Here is a 17835-nt window from a genome sequence, read left to right as displayed (position 1 = left end):
CAAGTCCTCATTTGCTACCCGTGGTTACTACTACATTTCCTTCTTCTGTTCTATAACAGATCGTAACTAAAATGGGTTCTGTGAAAAGATAATTCATGTGAATGCTGCTGCAAGCACTGGTTTTGTAGGTGTTCATTTCATTAATTAATGTGGAATAGGAGAGTACCCTGGAGCTCAGAGCAGGGGCCACCTTAAAGGTAAATCCAAGTTCGATATTAAAGCAGTCCTCCACATTCTCCAAGCAGAACTGTGGACTTGCTTTATCACCTTGTTATGCAGACAAAACTTTACAATATGTAACTCAGTTCAAGATTCAGAAAGAAAGTGAGTTTTCCAATCCATGCTGCAAGTAGAACAATTAAAAACTTGCTTGTGTGCTCTGTGACATAACCAGACAGGACCAGTAGGCAGTTACTGGTGGAAATTTTCAGGGCAGCTGATCACTTGGGCAACAGTGTGACATTTCAGAGGGTCAGCCAGGGAAGGAAATGTGGTGGTGACCCTTATTATTGCAGAATTGATGTCCTTAAATTCCCCATAAGCCAAAAGAAATGAGCATCCAGCTTAAAAAGGGGCCTACCACTAAGTTAACAGCAATCCTGCACCTGTGCCATACCATATGGGAACAGGTACCAGCACCTCCAGCACCAAAGCTGTGACGGGCCTGGAGAGAAGCTGAAAGCTCATCCTAAATCTAGGGACCCACCTCCAGACTGGTTACAGGACAGAATTGCCATAAATCATGCAGATTTCCACCACTGACCACTGACATCATGGAAATCTAAGCACTGAAGTGTTGAAGTGCATTAGGAAAAAAGGTGAATGAGATTTCGCTGATGGAAATGAAGGACTGAGGGCCTGCTAACACTCAAGTTAACATTTCCTAGGAGATCCCATTGGATAACTTTCTCTTGAAACAGCCACAGCTTTTCATTAAGGTCTCTGGTAAATGAGGCAGTCTGTTCACTGAAGAGAGATTAACAATAGAGGTACTCTTTGCGTATAGAGCAGTAGTAGAGGATTTCCAACTCTCATGGTATCTAGATGTTGTGCTCAGAAACAGGGTAAAAAAGCCCACCAACCTCTGTCTTCTTTGCCAGGTTATCCCCCTGTTCTGTGTTTGTGTGCAAAGATTTGAACTACAAACAGGCAAAAAGAAGTTTTTGTGAGATGTAATTTGGCTCTGTGCTCTCACTTTCATTAGCGGTCAGGGTGTATCTGTCACAATGCATTTGTGCATTTGTGCATTTCTCTGCCCTCAGAGGCAGGAAAATATGTCAGGGAAGCGTCCATCCTGACTGTGACGTATCATAGGTGATCTGATGGTCGGATCTACTCTGTTCAGAAAGCCTTGGAAGCAACTAAATGGAATATTCTTAAATTGTGATTGCTGTTTTTATTCAGCATGTTAATTTACTATGAGAAAATTGAGGAATCCAAAAGCAAAGTACGAGTATAAACATCTTGGGAAAAAAATAGGCAGTATCCAATTTTTCACTGAAAAGTAGTTAAGAACAGTCACTCATGTTTAGGCATAACAATAAGTAAAATGTTACAAAAACCAGTCTATGGTTTCTTCTGAGCTGATCTCCTGGCCAGCCTGCTCTTCAGATAACCACATAAATGAGTTATTCCTGTGGGTCCGCACACTGCAACAACAGTCTACCATTAGAGTGCAGCAAAGGAATTCCTACTGCTCTTCTGTGCATCTTTAATGCTCTTTGAGCAAAATGTGTTTGTATAGGTAGCATAAAATGTAGACCTCTTTTTTCATTGCTTTCTATAAGGTGCCAGTTATTTTTAGTAAAGTTCTAGACGTCAGAGCAACTATCAGCAATTACTAGTAAGTACAGGGAAGGAAAGGGTGCTGCTGCAGTAAATGTCCAAGGTTGTTACGTTTACCAGTCACCAAATGCATGCAGCAAGCATGTAGTAGGGAGCAGGTGCCTCTTAGGTAAGGGTTAGTGACTGTGTACACAAGTTCTTTAGGCAGGTACAGTGGCAAAGTGAAAAACTCTATCTTAGACTAGCCACGTGATTGATTATAAATTGCCTGGGCTCTACAGTTTGTTTCCTCCACCAACTTTCTGGACTAGTTTACTCCCCACTTCATCCTGCTGTATCAGGTTAGTAGCATGTTCTGCCAGAGTCCTGAGGTCAGTGAGTGTTGGTACAAATGCAACACAAACTATGAACAGCACAAGTCCAGGCTTACTGTGCGTTGTACATTGTCTATACGCCAAAAGTTTAAATAACATTTTGAATATGGGTTGTTTCCAGTTGAGCATTCACAGAAATCTAGTCTGGGTAAAAGTCCTCTACACCATTCCAGATATTCAGGGAAATACACTGTGGTCAGCAAAGACTTCTGCATTTACTGGGAGTTATATCATTACTTTTGAAACGGACAAGAACAATCCTTCCACCTCTATGGTACAAACAGTTTTTCTTTCTCATGCTCCATACAGCAACTATAAGCTGATCGTAGATTATCTACTTGGGAAGAAATTCTCCAAAACATTACACAGTCTGGTGCTGAAGGTGCAGTGCTGACAGTGAAGAGTTTTACTTGTCTCAGGCAATTTATTCTTTAATTTTGGGTACATAGTCCCATCCTCAACTCCCTTTTCTTCAGTTCCTGTGCTACAGTCGAACAAATGCTTTTATTCTGCAGGAAAACAATATTATTCCTTGACAATACACTTGTGTGAGTTTCTACTCGGGACTAAGCAGAGGATCTGAACTCCCAAATCAATGCTCTCTTACCGGTAGGAGCCTCCGCTAAACTCCGTTTAACCAGTAGATGGCAGAAGTTAAATCTTTGTTTTGCTGCTGAAACTGAAGTTCAATAAAAGTTACTGTAATTTTCTGAAGACTCTTTAAAAATAAAATAATTTAAAAAAAAAGAAAAATAAGTAAATTTGAAGAAGAAGCAAATTATAACATATTCTTAAAATATGCCGACCACAGAATTTTCTTTAGAGAGTGCACAATCATCTAATTAAAGAGGGAGATGCAGTATTTGCTCACTTAGTTCAATAACCAGAATCTACTATGGTATTTCTGAGAGGTCTTCCATGAGCTGTCAAACTGTCTATTTTCAGACTTGTACTCCTCTTGCACGCTGAAAATTTGAACAGCTTAAAACAGTTATTGCTAACAACAAAATTTCAGCATGAACTCCCTCGTGAGGCACCAAACATATTTTTCGGTACCCAGGACAAGCTATAGGCCATAACCTGCAAGCTACCATCTCACCAGTTCTTCAGTTCATCCACAGATGGCTTCCTGGAGTCAGGAATGCTTCTACTGAGTGTTGAACTCATTTAAATATATCAATTCATATGTTCTGTAGAACACAGTATGTTAAATAATGTACTCTTAGGAGCTGTTTATGGGCACACAGCAGTCCAGAGCAAACCTCATCAGGCCTTTTCATTATACTAGAGAGAGCCAGGAAAAGCAGAACACATGCAGACACTTCTTGATGGCAGCTCCAAAGGTCTGGGTCCTCTAGGCTGCCTGCTCAAGTTTATTGCCTCCCTGTCAGCCTTATCCTAGCCCAGCTTGAGACTGATTGCAGCAATCCTGTGATTGCTGCAACCTCAGTGATCAGCTGAGCCTGTGTGGAAGATTGCTACAACACTGAAGTCTACTGTTGTATATTAAGACTTTATTGGCTGAAAGCTATCTCCTGGGAATTCCAAGTATTTGTAACTACTTGATAGGATCAGAAAGAGTGAAATATGTTGAGAGACACAACAGAGAAGTCAGCCCCAGTGAGAAGAATACTCAAATGCTGGAAACACTAGCAAAAACACTCACACAGCATTGCCGTAAACCCTTCAATGAACAGCCTGTCTTCCAACCCCATGATAGCCTCTGTGTCCTTACAAAGAACCAGTAGAAGCTGAAGCAGTTCTGTCTCTCCTCCTAGGATATAAAATCTTCCCTTCTATGCTCATCCTCAGTGGCCTTTCCTCCCCACAGAACAGAAAGTACAAACCTTGTAGATATTCACTGGGAAAAATCAGAGCTCGTGTATCAATTTCCCATTTCTGCTGCTGACCTGCTATTTTCACTAGTCTTTGCTTTCTGTACAAGAGATTTTAGGTCAATCAGATTTTGCAGCAATTGCATTGTTATCTAGGTATGGAGGATTTGATTCATAATTCAAAACTTAGTGATACACATGAGTCTTGTAAGTCTGTTCTGTTAGAAACAACAACAACCAAATTAAAATTTTTTAATTTTCTTTTTAAAGGAAGTGACCCAGAGAAGTATTACAGGACTTAACCCCACAAAGAGGAACATATTTGAAATGTTTTATTACTATTAATTAAACATATTTAAAAAACCCCACTTTTATCAAATAAAGAAGCATTTAAAGCTGTAAGAGGTTTTAGAAATTCTCTGGCTTTTCAGACCATGAGAGTCATCTACTGTTTTGTGGTGTCATATAGAAAGATGAGCTTCCAACTTCAAGAGCCAAAGCCAAACTACAAACATAACTCTGCTCTGCCAAACTCAGCCTTAGGAACCTCTCTGGCCAAAGGTTTGAAAACAATATTATGAATTAATGTCCAGTTCCATGTTAACCATTTGGGTAAAGCAAATTCTATCTTCTAAAAACCAATAGAATTCTAAAAGAAGAGCTTAGTGCAAGTGAATTCCTCCATGTGGTATTTCTGCTGAACAGAAAACAGGCCAACCTGGAAGAGATTTTGAGCAATAAATTGGAAGTACTGTGTGTTGCGGATTACAGGCTATTTAAAGCCATCAGTTCAGAGAATAGCAGGTTTAACTACAGAGAGTCTCTTGAAGTTTTAAGTATTCTAGTGAAATAGTAGTAGCAGGTATGCCAAATCCAGGATTTCCACATTTAGCTAAAATAAAAAACAAAAACCAAACCCTAAAAACCTACTCAATGCATATTTTTTTTTTTTGCTAGATCTTAGGGTCCTTCCCTCTGATTTCTCCTGGTTTGACAGTTCCACCTGGACAGTGTAGGCAGGAGGATTTGTCAGCACATGTCAATGTGCAGAAATCCAACCCACAAACATCCAGGTGGCACATAATGGGCATTTTCTATGTTTCATCCTTCTTTACAAGTAGAGTTAAGCACTTCCATTTTCACTCACCTGAGACTCGCTCCTGTGCAGCAAAGCCAGCAAGCTCAGTTTCCTCTTAGCCCAAACTTTCTTCAAGTAAAAACAAAACATTACTGATCTTGTTTTACTCCAACTGTCAGTGGTTAGCATGTCTCCTAGTCAGTGCTCTCCAAGACCTTACCAAGACTTGCAGAATATTTACATTCCTCACAGAAACTCCTCTTTACTATGTATACAATTATTTTCTTGGAATTAGATACTTTCTAGTTTACTTACTTGTTAAGGAAAGTTTCCTGTCTGCCGTCCAGGAATCATGCTGGCAGGCACACTCAGACCACATGACCTGGAACGAGGTCGCCTCACAATGGGTGGCTCCAGTGAGCTGAGGGGTGCCCTGTTTGACTCCCTGCACACTCCACTCTCACCCAGCCAGACCGAGTTTCCTTATGGCTGGACCCCAGGTTTCCCTTGACAGAGTCTCAGACTCCTGGATTCTTACAGTGGTTTAATCATGGTGTAGCGACAAAATAACAGCTCAAGCAAGTGTCTCAGAGGAGGGACCCTGAGCAAAGCAAACCCTGGGCTTTTATACTCTCACAGTCTAAGCATATGAAAGTCTGGGGTCTTCCATCTGAAGCATTGACTCCTGCTGTGTCTCTCAGTGTCTGCTCAGCTAACTGGGCTACAGAGTTGTGCACCCTTTGTTGGGTCAGTGCCAGCTCCTGGCCTCTTACTTCTGGCTCCTGCTATCCAGAGCTCACGCCCAACTACTTGTGCTGAATGTATTCCTCAATGTTATTCAGGCTCAAACCATATACTGTTCTACTGGGAACATGCTGGACACTGATAAACTCTCCATGGCACTCAACTATGGGAGTGATGTAAATTATGTCCTCTAGGATGTCCTCTACTCTGATATTGTTCTTTAATGCTGACGTCATTATATTGATCTTGACCAGCTTCTTCAGTAACAGTCTGTTTCTGCCAACAGCCGGGCCAGTCAGCTCTCCCCCTGCCAAGAGAAACAACAGGGGGTCCCGCTCTATAGCGCGGCCATGAGGATGAGGATGCAGTGCTGTGTGTCAGGCGGTGCCCCGAGCGACACCTGTTCCCTCCCGGGCCCGGCTCCACTGACAGCCCCTCTGGACTCTCCGAAGCCCGAGGAAGCTCTCGGGGCTGTGAGCAGGTGGCGCAGCTGACTGCCCACACCCGTGTTACAGCGCCCGTCTTTCCGATAACCCTGCAGCAGATCTGGCCTTGGCCTCGCCACCACCCTCTTACCCACCCCCCACACTCCCAGCGCTCCCTCTCCTCCTCCTATATCCAGGGGAAAGGGGCTGGACGCGGGAAGCAGCGGCTCTCTGCGGGCCAGGGCTGCAGGCGTGAGGGGAAGCCCGCCCCGCGCCCCCGCCGCCCGGCCGGCCACCGCTCGTCCTCCCTCCCCTCCCCTCCCAGCCCCTGCTCGGGCGGCTGGCGGCCATCCCGCCGCCGCTGTGGCCTTGGGGCGCGGGGCGGAGCCGGCCCGCCACCGCCCCTTCTCCCTGCGCCCGCGGCCCTGACGGCGAGCGGCGGTTTGTGCTCCTCGCTCCGGTGAGTGCGGGCCCCACCGCCGCCGCCGCCTCGGGGGCCCGGAGCCGCTTCCCCGGGCGCGGCGTGTGTGTCCCCGGCGGCCCCGGGGCGAGGTGGCGGGGCGGGGGGCGTCCCTCGGGGCAGAGCGGGCCCGGGCGGAGGGCGGGGGCCGGCGGCTCGCAGGGCCCGGCTGCCAGCAAGGGCCGGCGGCAGGACGGGGATCCGGCCGTCTCCCGGCTTCTGCGGTGGCGGCTGGAAGGGGCCGTTGGATGCTGCGGAGGGAGGGAGGGCGGCTCTGGCGGAGCAGCCCCTGCGAGGCCCCGTCTCGTACAGCAGCGGGGGCTGTGCGGCCCCGGGCCCGGCTGGAGACCGCGGGTGTCTCCAGACCCCCCCGGCTGGGGCCGGCTCACAGCGGGTGCGAGGGGCGGCCTTTGCGGAACGGAGAAAGAGGAATAGGTTTAGCTCGAGAAGAACGGGAGTGGAAGAGAAGTTGTACTGCCCTGTCCTTATGTAGGTGAAGCTTTAAACATTGATTTTCTTCCTAGAACTACTCGAGCCTTGTCTCGAGTATTATATGTTGGTATTTTCAGTAGTGTCTAAATAGTAGAAGATAGTGCAGAGTGTACATATCAAGCACACAGCACAACTCCTCTGTGTTGCAAAAAAACTCAGTAGATTGCAGCGTAAGTGGGACAGGGAAAGGACGGAAGAAAATAATTGGAAGGTGGTGCCTATAAAGTGCCAGGTTTTAATAATTTTGGGTGACAAAATAATCTGTTTCACGTTCATGGCACAGACTGCAGGTGCAGGTGTTCTGTAACAGTTGTGGAGGTCGTAGCAGAGCCGCGGGTATTTGCCTTCTAATTAACTTGACTTAGGACTGTGGCTGTGGAGATGCCCAGTTTCAGTAACTGGATCAGGTACGTGTTTGGATCGGTCCCTGTTTATGTTCGGGATGTTTCCATGTTTCGTAACATCACCACATTTATTTTTTAACTGGAGGTTGTACTTTGATACTTAGTTTCCACCTCTAAAGCTTGTGAAGGTGGGGGGAGGGGGGTAAAGGGGAAAGCAGAGGTCTGGGTTTAGTATTTTTTTGTATCAGCAGGAAACTTGGTCTAAAACAGAGGATTCTCTCTCCAAACAGTTGGAATTGAATTAATATCTCTGAGCACTCAGTAGTGTCGCTATTGTTCAGACTGGCTTTATCAATCTACAAAACCGAAGTAAAGGAAGACCACCCTAGAGAAGTATTAACACCGGAATGTTTATTTAGTAATGCTTTGCTTAAAAGCAATTGTGCTTCATCAGAATGTCCTAATAAACTTCTGGGGATTGTTACTGCTTCAAAGAAAGTAAGAGGAGTGTAGTGGGCATAGAGTAGGAAGTGCAGCTGAGTCTTGTGCCTTCCAGGATCTATGGTGTGTGTGAGGAGTTATTAGGAAAATTATTAGTACTTTACTCATCTCAGACTTTATAAGATAGGAGAGATTCCTGGAGAAGCTTTCTACATAAAAAGAAGTCTGATCGCTTAGCAGTACTTTACTGATTATGTCATGCAGACTATTGCTGAATTGCAAGGACCATAGGGCTTTCAAACTGCAGGGTTTTGTCATATCATGTTTGTAGTTTAGCACCATTCTTCCTCTCTGGTTATCTTTGGCCAGAGGATGATACACTCAACTTTGATACTATTTGGTGACGTTTCTATAGTAATAGTGGAAGAACAAAAACATTAAATGAAGAAAATTAGAGAAGAAATAACAACTGAATAGTAAAAAATGGAACAAATCTCTTGTTAGTGTTTTCCAGCATAGACTGTAGGATTGTTAGTGAGAGTAAAAGCTGGAAATTTGCTCCCTCCTTGGAGTAACAATCCACTTAAGCTAAGTGGAAAGATGTGAGTTGAAGAGTGGTCCCTTTGTGTCTTGAGATATAGAGAAGGCAAAGAGGAGTTTTAATTCTGTGAAAAGGAATAGATTTTTTTTCAGGGTTTTTGCTTTCACTGCTGCCTTAGGGATTGATTAATTCAGAAGCTTTCCTCCAGGTATTTGGCACTTCCTTGAAAGAGTTGGGATGTCCCACAGCTGTAGGCTCAGGACTTCAAATGCTTGTGAAAGAAGGTGTTAATTTTGGTTGTTTGGGGTGGTTTTTTGCACACCCTTTCTGTGTGAAAACTGTTATGAAAAAGTTGATGTAAAAATGTTTAGTGGAACTTAATTTGCCTCCTCAAGGCGCTTGGGCGGTAAACTCTGCTAACAGCTAGTGTGAGTTTGTGAAATTGTGTCAGACACACACTTGTTCTCCTTACAGACTGAAGATGTGGGTGTTTGAAAATTGGATTCATCTACACAAATAGTTGAATGGCTGCTGAGATTGCAGGTAGCAGCTTTTGGTGTAAGAAAACTGTCTTTATTTCCAGACCACAAATTCAGGATTTGTCTTGAAATGGTGTGAAAAGTTAGGACCTCACAGTGTCAGATTATTTCACAACAGAGCTAATCCTCTCATCAGTTCTTCATCCTGAAAGGAATCCTTCCACCTACATATCTTCAGTAGCTCTGAAACACTTCAGATTTCAAGTTGTAGAAAAGGAGTTTTTCTGAGAACAGTTTATAGAGCTGGTATAATGGTAATGGCATGAGTACAGAGCTGATTCACAATACTCTCATTTTGTTTGCCTTTCCCATGCACCTCTGCTGCATTTCTTCACCTCTCACAGGAGTCTTTTGAATCTAACAGACCAATACTGAGATGTCTTTTAATCCCACCTTTTGAAATTGAAACAAAATTTCGAAGACCAAATCTTTGTACACATGTTCTATTCTATATTCCACACTTCTTGCAGCACTTCCATGTTCGTTTTGTGTTTTTTCTAACTAACTCTGAAAGCTAGTTCTTTGTTAAAACTGATCCAAATTGCATATTTGTTATAAACAGTCTGAGACTACAAGCATAGGGTAAAAAACCAGCAAGTTTGTAGAGAGGTAGGAAGTAGTTTAAAGTTCAGAGATGCTCTTTCATAAGGTGGGAAAAAAATTTCAACACTTAATTTTTCAGTGTCTGGTAGTCTCCAGATAAGCTTCCTTTTATTCTCAGGTGTAGTGCTGCTCATTTTCCTGTAGCAGAAAAGGAAAATTAGTCTCTACTTTTATCTGTGACACTCAGTGGTGAGTGTGCTGACAAAGCAGTCCCTTAACACTTACACCTGCTTAATTATGATCTGGATTTTGTTAAGACTGGATTGCATTTCAGAGGCTGTCTGAGAGCACATGAGAGCACACTGCATATGTGTGCTTGCCTGGGCTACCAAAGGCCGGTGAGATCTGTGTGAGAGAAGTATTTTGACTGTCCCTCTAAGCTGTAAGTGTACAGTACCTGTGTTGAAGTGAGGGAGGAGGTAGCATTTGGCTTTCTGGAGGGATGACTTGAAGGAGTTTAATATCTACATTTTGGAACTGGGCATGCATCTAAACTTCCAGCTCACTTGGAGCTGGAGTTACTTAAAGACCTCAATGTTTGATTTCACAAACTTGATCTCTGACCTGAACTTTCATTATGTGCAATGCAGCATTGCTAACAAAGTGAAATGGACATTAATACTTATGACAGCCTATGAAATACACAGATTATGGGACTATGCAATTAGCAACCTGTTCAGTGTGTTGGAAGTTTAGCACTTTATGGATCTGACTAAATAAGTATTTTAGGATTGCAGTCAAAAGTTTCAGGCAGCAGGACAAAGCAGGAGCATCTGCAATCTAAAGCTCTGTTTGTTCCAGTACAGTGTTCCTCTTGAGCATTAGAGTTGAAAAGGGTTCGCTAAAACTTTGACTAGAAATTATTTAAGAAACCCTGCTTTTTTGTATTACTGCTTGTTTTCCATTGTGGAATACTGATGTAGTTTATACTGCTCAGTCATCAAATTGTTAAAGATATATATATATCGCTTTAAAGATATGTGTGTAATGATAGACTTTTCTGTGTAACGAAGAAACACAAGGATTCTTTCTCCAGATTCTTTAACTATTGAAATCTCTTCAGTGTCTGTTAGCAGCAATGCAGTGGTGTATATTTGTTACATAATGGCCTTATCTGCCATAGGTAGAGTAAGTGTTAAATAAAAAGAGCTTCTCTAAATCAAAGCAAGAAACCTGTGTTTATTGCCACAGTAATTGCACTCATCTGTTCTTTGTACGTCCAAAAGTAATTATAGCATTTTATATTTTTTATAAAACAAGACTCTGCTTGTTCTACTTCTGGTGTTGAAGTGTATCCAAATGCTTGGGGGCATGCGTGGACTTGAGGCTTTTTTTGCTTGTGGTTTGTTTGGTTGGTTTTTTGCCATTTTTTGGTGGGTAGATGGGTTTTTTTGTTGTTGTGTTGTCAAGTATCTGTATCTCTATCTGCCACTCAATTTACCCAGTGTAACAAAAACATTTTTCTTAGGCAACTTGGATATTTAAATTTAAAGAAATTCCTGCTACAAAAATTTATTTATTAGGATTTTCTTTCTAAACTGTCTTGGATTGTGGATGGATTTACTTAGTGCAGTTTTACTACTTTAAACATCTGATGGATACTGAAGAGGTTGCCTTTCCATATCAAAAATGCAGAGTTTTGTCAACATGCTTAACATAGGTATTCTCCCTCCTTGGTTTTTGGGTAAGGTAGGCATGTACAGAACAGGGTACAATTCCAATATGATGGAAGTTCCTACATGCTGGACCTGCTTAGAAATCTTTATTCATGGCTGTGCCATCTATAACTTAGGTAAACTGGAATTAGTCATAATTTTTTTTTTTTTATGGAGGCCCCCTGCTGAGTAGAATGTGAAACCATGAGAAGAGCTATGAAAGTTTTACAGGCTCAGGGTAATTGAGCAATAGGCCTTTATTAAAGAAGTGCTGTTCAGCTATATGTAACTGCTAGTAATGTCACAAAGTGCATGCTTAATGTTGTGGTGAAGAATTTATAACTCAGTAGCCTCCTGCCCTGCTGCAGCTCTGCTTAGATTTTTTAAGTTGCTTGCTTTTGCAGTGTGGAGGCGCTTCTTGAAAACTTGGCAGCTAAGTACAAATACATACAGTGGCAGTCATTGCAGTGGACAAAACCAAGGGAAATAACTTGTAGGTGTAGGAGTGATAATTGCAACAGAAGGTGGTCAGATCAGATTCAGCATGGATGAAAAATGTTGCATTTTTCAAGCAAGGCCATGGATGCTGCCTATGTCCTGCCTTATCACCAGGCAAGGACTTTTATCATGGTGGTCCTGCCAGCTCACCTTTTTCCCCAGTTTTCACCTGGAAATTTCATCACAGACACATCATATTTTGTCATGTTTCTTCTCGAATTTCCTGCAAGTACCAGCAAGTCTGAACCTTCCCCTTTTTCTTGATGACTGATAAAATTGTGACCTTGCTTTGCCTAAGTGTAATCCTTTTTGCATTTCCAGAGTCCGATAAAATGTTCAAATTGAACTGATTCTTTGCTGAGTGTGTGCTTCCCAGCAATGGCCAGGAATTTACCCACATTTCAGGAAAAAGAGCATTTACTACTTGAAATCCGTTTTAGTTAAGATGCTAGGCGTTTAGTTTTATAAAAAGATGTCTAAATTTTACCTCTTATCATTAATAACACAGAGACCCTTTCTTTATTGGAAAAACAGTAACTAAGAAACGAAAGATGGAATAGAAAAAACAGTTGTGGAAACATGTTTTTCCAAGTGAGATTAAATATATGTGTGTACTAAAATGCTAAATAACCATGGCTGGTTTGTTCCTACTTTATGGCCCGAAGCTTAGACAGAAGTTGTCTCATCTAGAGCCTTTTTCCTTTCTGCAGGTTAAACAGTCTGTGTCTTTGGTTTGTCATCGAGTATTTCTGTAATAAATGTGATTATTACTGATCATGAATCTTTTTTTAACATAAGTGTCATGTACTACAGAAAGAGCATGGTTTACTGTCAGCATGTATGTAGGAAACTACCATGTGTGCCATGGTTTTCTCTTGTTCTGGATGGCAAGAGATGAGTGGAATGCTCTGATATCCCTAAAAAAACCCCAAACAATACATACTATTGATAGTTTGGGTCTGTTTGCAGTCAATGAGTAGATGTGAAGTTGTGCTTTTAAAAAATAATCTCTTTTTTTGTGATGTGAGATTGCTGCTTTTAGTCTGGCTAGCTGTGTTTGGTTTCACCTTCAACTCTAAAGAGAATAGAATAGTATGTTATAAAGTGAAGTCTAGAACAGTTTTCAGACTTTTTCTCAGGTATAGCAAGGGGCTAAATACATTTTTTACCTCTCCATGATCTTCATGAGAATTTCTGCAAGTGCAAAATTACATACATTATTATGTTTATTATTATTTTGAAATTCCACGAATTTCAGTGGAGTTTATTTGTTGTCATTGTTCCAAGTTACACAACTGCTTTTAAAGGGCTCTACAGTAGAGACAAGGAGTCACTGTCAATCAAGAATGTGCTTTAAACTGAACCAAGTCCTTTTCTAATCAATGTTGTTGTGATGTGACTAGTATTGTATTTATGTTAGATACTCAGAAAGATACAACAGCTGATGATTTGAAAACACACATACAACATATATTGGAGTCTTCTGAAAACGTGGGGGGTTTTGTTTGGTTTTTTTTTAAAGAAAAGATTTTATGTTACTTACTTAAATCCTTTTTATGGAGATCCACATGAGACTTTAATATACTTTAAATGTATCTTGTGTAGTTGATGAACAAGTAAGAGAGGACACGGGAAGAGGATGGACAGACACCTCTTTCCTTCTGTCCCCTTGGATTTGTGCGTGTTTCTTATGTCATCATCATCAAATGGTTTACCCTTCAGGACACCAGAGAGACAGGACACCATCGTGTCAGATGGTACAACCAGCAGGCATCTTTGCAATGATCTTCTGGTGCTGGTGAGCGTCTGAGGTCTCATGGTAAAAGCTGAGTTTGCTGCTACACTCAATACGGATGAAGTGAGGAATGTTGTACTAAATTTTGTTCAAATGCTTTATTAGAATATCACAGTGTAAAACTTGTGTTTCCAGAGAAATTTAAACTGTCCTGTGTCATATATAGGGATACAAACAACAAGAGACAGCTGCTGTGGCTAAGGGTTCATTCTCTACCCTAAAGGTCAAGATGTTGCATTTGCAAAAAACAGCTTCCTATTTTTATATTTGGAAAGCTATGGCCTTATCCAAATTTGCCCCTCCTGGTATTCATGGTTACAATCTTTCTGCACTTCTGCTTCTCTGAAGGAGAGAGAAAGAACAGAAATCAGACTTTCTGTGGTGAGCTGATGTGCAGTCTGGGTGAGTTGAGGTGCATTCTAACAAGAGATTGAGTGCGGTGGCAGAGTAATAATCTACTGCATTGATGTAACAAGATGAGTGGAAAACAATATTGATAGGGAGTTCAAATTCAAAGATGATCAGCATTAGTGTGGGCCAAATTGTAGGTGTTCTCAGAATTTTAATAGTAGGCACCAAGAAAGGGCTAAAATAAGGCTGTTGTTTGTCTGGTACACTTCATACAAGTCATGCAACCCTTTAAGAAAGTTCCAGTACCCTGAGATTAGCTCTGTTGGTCAGAACATGGCACTTATAATGCCAAGATTGTGGATTAGAACACCATAGGGGCCATTCACTTGGACTTGGTGATCCTTGTGTGTCCCAACTCAAAATATTCTGTGAGTCTATGTCAGTAATGAGATACTCCTTTTAAAATCCTATTCTGCATTTTCAGGTTTGAATAATCCACGTTATTTAATGTAATCTCCACACAAACAGTTTTAAAGTTGTTGGGCAGAAGATCAAGTGCTTGTTTTGGTATGTCTGAGCAGATATTGATGTGGTCATGCACTGGCCATGGTCAACGCATGTGACTCTGTGCTGCAGCAGTTCCAGGCAGACACATGTCTCCTCCCCCATGTTTGCATGTTTACATTTCAGTGCCTGCAAAACATGAATAAATATTTTGTGCTCCAATCAGAAGTTAAACTGTATCAAGTTAAGAAAAAAGGTAACCTCTATCTATAGTGAGGATGACTTTAAAAGCTTTGGTATGCTCAGTGTGCAGAGTATTGCCCCCAGACTTCTTTTTGTCAAATCACTAATTCAGAGTTCTGTGCTGTGGCTGCTTGGTTTATAATTTAGTGTGTGAAAATAGTAGTTGGTATGACTGAGGCTTCCCTGGCTCTGTGAAATTTGCTACAGCAGTGCTGCTAGTTGGTATTTTTTCTAAAGGTTTTACCTCTTTTCAGGTGTTCCTGAATGGCTTCCAGGTTTGTAACAGTGTTGTTCATGTCAGTGTGACCAGGCAGATGAAAAGAATTTGTGATTTGGTCTTGGTCAGCCCACAGTTTGGCTTATTTGTGTACTGAAATATCTCTTACTGTGAACTAAAAAAATCTCTGTCCAGGGAAGAGAGTGATGTCTGGTAAAGTAATGTTAACACACAGATAATGTGTCATAACATCTTGAATTTCTTCTTTGATTTGCCAAGACGTGGACCTGGATGCAAAATGTTCAAGCTGTAATTTACACTTGGATGAGATACGTGAACTGAGTGGACTCATGGTCATATCAAATTAATGGTTTGCTTTATCTGTCAGGGGATATCCGAATATTTTCTATCTACAGCTACTCTTAGACTTTCCCATGAGAAATTGATATGCATAAAATAAAGTTCTCATAGTGGAATGCAAAAAAGTAAATCTTAATAGGAGGGTAGCTGGCAAGAAGAGGAAGGAAGAAATTAATTTTGATCATGCTCAGTTACAGAAGCACAGACTTTACTTGGAGGAATAACTAGTAGTTCATGCTGTTTAAAGATCATGACACCTAAAACTTTAGGGGTTTTTGTGCAGGGTGAGTATCTGCACAGCTGGGAAGAGGAGTTTCAGAAAGCAACTTGTCAATGGAAATGTGAGAGGTGATGCATTTGAGGTTGTGCGTATGTTTGCAGTGTGTTCTTTTGCTGGCCTTCCAGCTTCCCTAGGCATTCAGCTTTTTATCTAGAAGCATCCATTTTTTTCCTTAAAGAAATCCTGGAAATCTTTCTTTCTCTTACATTATCTTGCTGCTTTACACCCTAGACCATCTTTTGTTACCGTTTTTGCTATTTCTCCTTGGTTGTCTTCTGAACTTGAAGATTCTTGAAGATGCTGGAATACTTTAAAAATCTCCCATAAATATGTTCCACATAGTAGTATTTCCTGAACATTCCATGAAACTAGCAGATGAGATAAATAAATTAATTCTTTGGCCTTGCATTGTCTGTTTTTAACGAATACTGGACTTTGTGCATCCTTTTACACCAGTGTCCCAGGTCTGCCATGTCTATCTCCTGCGTTGTGGTGAGTTTCTTGTTTGAAAAACTGTGACAAGAGAAAATAATGTTACTTGAATGAAGACAAGAACAGTAATCTGGGAAAACAACAGATCTAGAAATCGGGCCCATGATTATCTCTCTTCTAAAAAAAAATTTAATAGTGACTGGGAATGTTGCCAGGCACTGCAAGAGAATTGTTCTCACTGTTAATTTGTTAGCTTGGTCCTTGGCATGTGTTGGCCTAAGCCAATGCTTCCAGAAGAGACTTGGACAGAGTTCAGGTCTTCAATGTGTCCTAGGAAGTGTTCCATTAAGTAGTTTGCATATGGATAACTTTTTCTGGACATTAAGAGACATTTCTGTACTGAATGTAGGCCCCTTTCTGCTAGTTGGCCTTGATACGGGGAATATCTCAGGGTCCTTTAACTTCTGTATGTGAACCTAAGAGTCCTAGGTCCCAGAGGAATGTTTTATCCAGCAAACCATTACACCACAAAAAACAGTAAATCAGTAAGCAACAACAAAAAAGGAAAATATATCAAACTAAAATGATGTTTACAATAGAGCCTATATAAATTTTCTTTTTGGTGGTAACCTAACAAATCTTTCTGAAATTAGAAGGATTCTTTTTGTCTCTGATAGCATTTGTAATCTTAGTCTACAATACTTTCTCTTTCAAAACAATAGTGTCTTCTGGTTTTGTTTAATTGTTTTTAACTTTGAATTCAAATGTCTGTCTGTTTAACTTTAGATCAACACCACTTCTGTTGGTTTTGGCTGGGATACAGTTAATTTTGTCCCTAATAGCTGTGCTTTGAATTTGTGCTGGAAACAGGGTTGATAACATAGAGATGTTTTAGTTCCTGCTGAGCAGGGCTTACACAGAGCCTTTGCAGCTCCTCACCCACCTCACCAGTGAGGGGGTTGGGGGTGTGCAGGGAGCTTGGAGGGGACACAGCTGGGACAGCTGACCCCAGCTTACCCAAGGTGAGGTGTGATGGTGCCCTGCTGTCTTGGAGAGGGCTGAACACCTGCCTGCCCATGGAAGAGGTGGATGAATTCCTTGTTTTGCTTTGCTGGCAGGTCTAGCTTTTGCTTTATTTATCAAACCATCTCTATCTCAACCCAGGAATTTTGCAATTTTGCTGCTCTGATTCTCTTCCTTTTTCCACCAAAAAGGAGTGGGGTAGTGGCTGTGGGTGCTTAGTTGCTGCCAGGGGTTAAACCACAACACACTTAAGAAATGAGACTGTGTTGTCATGGTGGTCTATGAATCACAGAGGCACAAATGACTGTCTAGAAACAGCATAAAGAAGAGAATAATGGAGACATTGAATTTTGTTTGTGAAATTGTGTCCACAGAAGGGCAACAAAGATGGTGAGGAGGCTGGAGCACAGGTTCTGTGAGGAGTGGCTGAGGTAGCTGAGGTTGTTTAGCCTGGGGAAAAAGAGGCTCAGAGGAGACCTTATCACTCTCTACAACTCCCTGAAAGGAGTGTGTAGCCAGGATGGGGTCAGTCTCTTCTCCCAGGCAGCTAGAGACAGGATGAAACATGTCTCAAGCTACACCAGGAGAGGTTTATATTTCAAATTAGGAAAAATTTATTCCAGTCAGTGGAATAGGCTGCCCAGAGAAGTGATGGATTCATCATCAAAAAGTGTGTGGATGTGGCACTTGAGGGCATGGTTTAGTGTTGGATACGTTGATGCTCAGTTAACAGTTGGACTTGATGATCTTAGAAGTTGTTTACAGCTTTTAAAATTCTGTGATTCCAAACCATGTGGTGTATCTGTGTTTTCCACA

The 17835-nt window shown here is 41.7% G+C and overlaps 1 protein-coding gene and 1 long non-coding RNA gene across 4 annotated transcripts in view; one reads left to right on the top strand and one right to left on the bottom strand.

Moving 5' to 3' along the window:
* Positions 1-2801: 2801 nt before the first annotated feature.
* Positions 2802-5405, bottom strand: LOC310922691. Its single transcript, XR_014592472.1, has 3 exons — positions 5293-5405; positions 5142-5201; positions 2802-2877 (listed from the first exon to the last, which is right to left on the bottom strand). It is a non-coding gene; the product is annotated as an uncharacterized lncRNA (long non-coding RNA).
* Positions 5406-6584: 1179 nt separating this feature from the next.
* ACO1 (aconitase 1) overlaps positions 6585-17835 on the top strand; it is a 35668-nt gene continuing 24417 nt past the window's right edge. Inside the window, exon 1 of one of the 3 annotated variants that reach the window (XM_083884013.1) lies at positions 6585-6701. The gene's annotated coding sequence lies outside the window, so the exon portion shown is untranslated. Of the gene's footprint in view, positions 6702-7101; positions 7191-7580; positions 7601-17835 lie in introns of those variants that run through there. The other 2 variants (XM_083884014.1, XM_083884015.1) reach the window with 2 other exon arrangements.

The sequence above is a fragment of the Zosterops lateralis genome (genome assembly GCF_965231275.1).
Source record: "Zosterops lateralis genome assembly, chromosome: Z".
Lineage (NCBI taxonomy): Eukaryota > Metazoa > Chordata > Aves > Passeriformes > Zosteropidae > Zosterops > Zosterops lateralis.
Note: the sequence above shows the minus strand (reverse complement) of the source record. Positions and strands in the feature narration are given on the sequence as shown.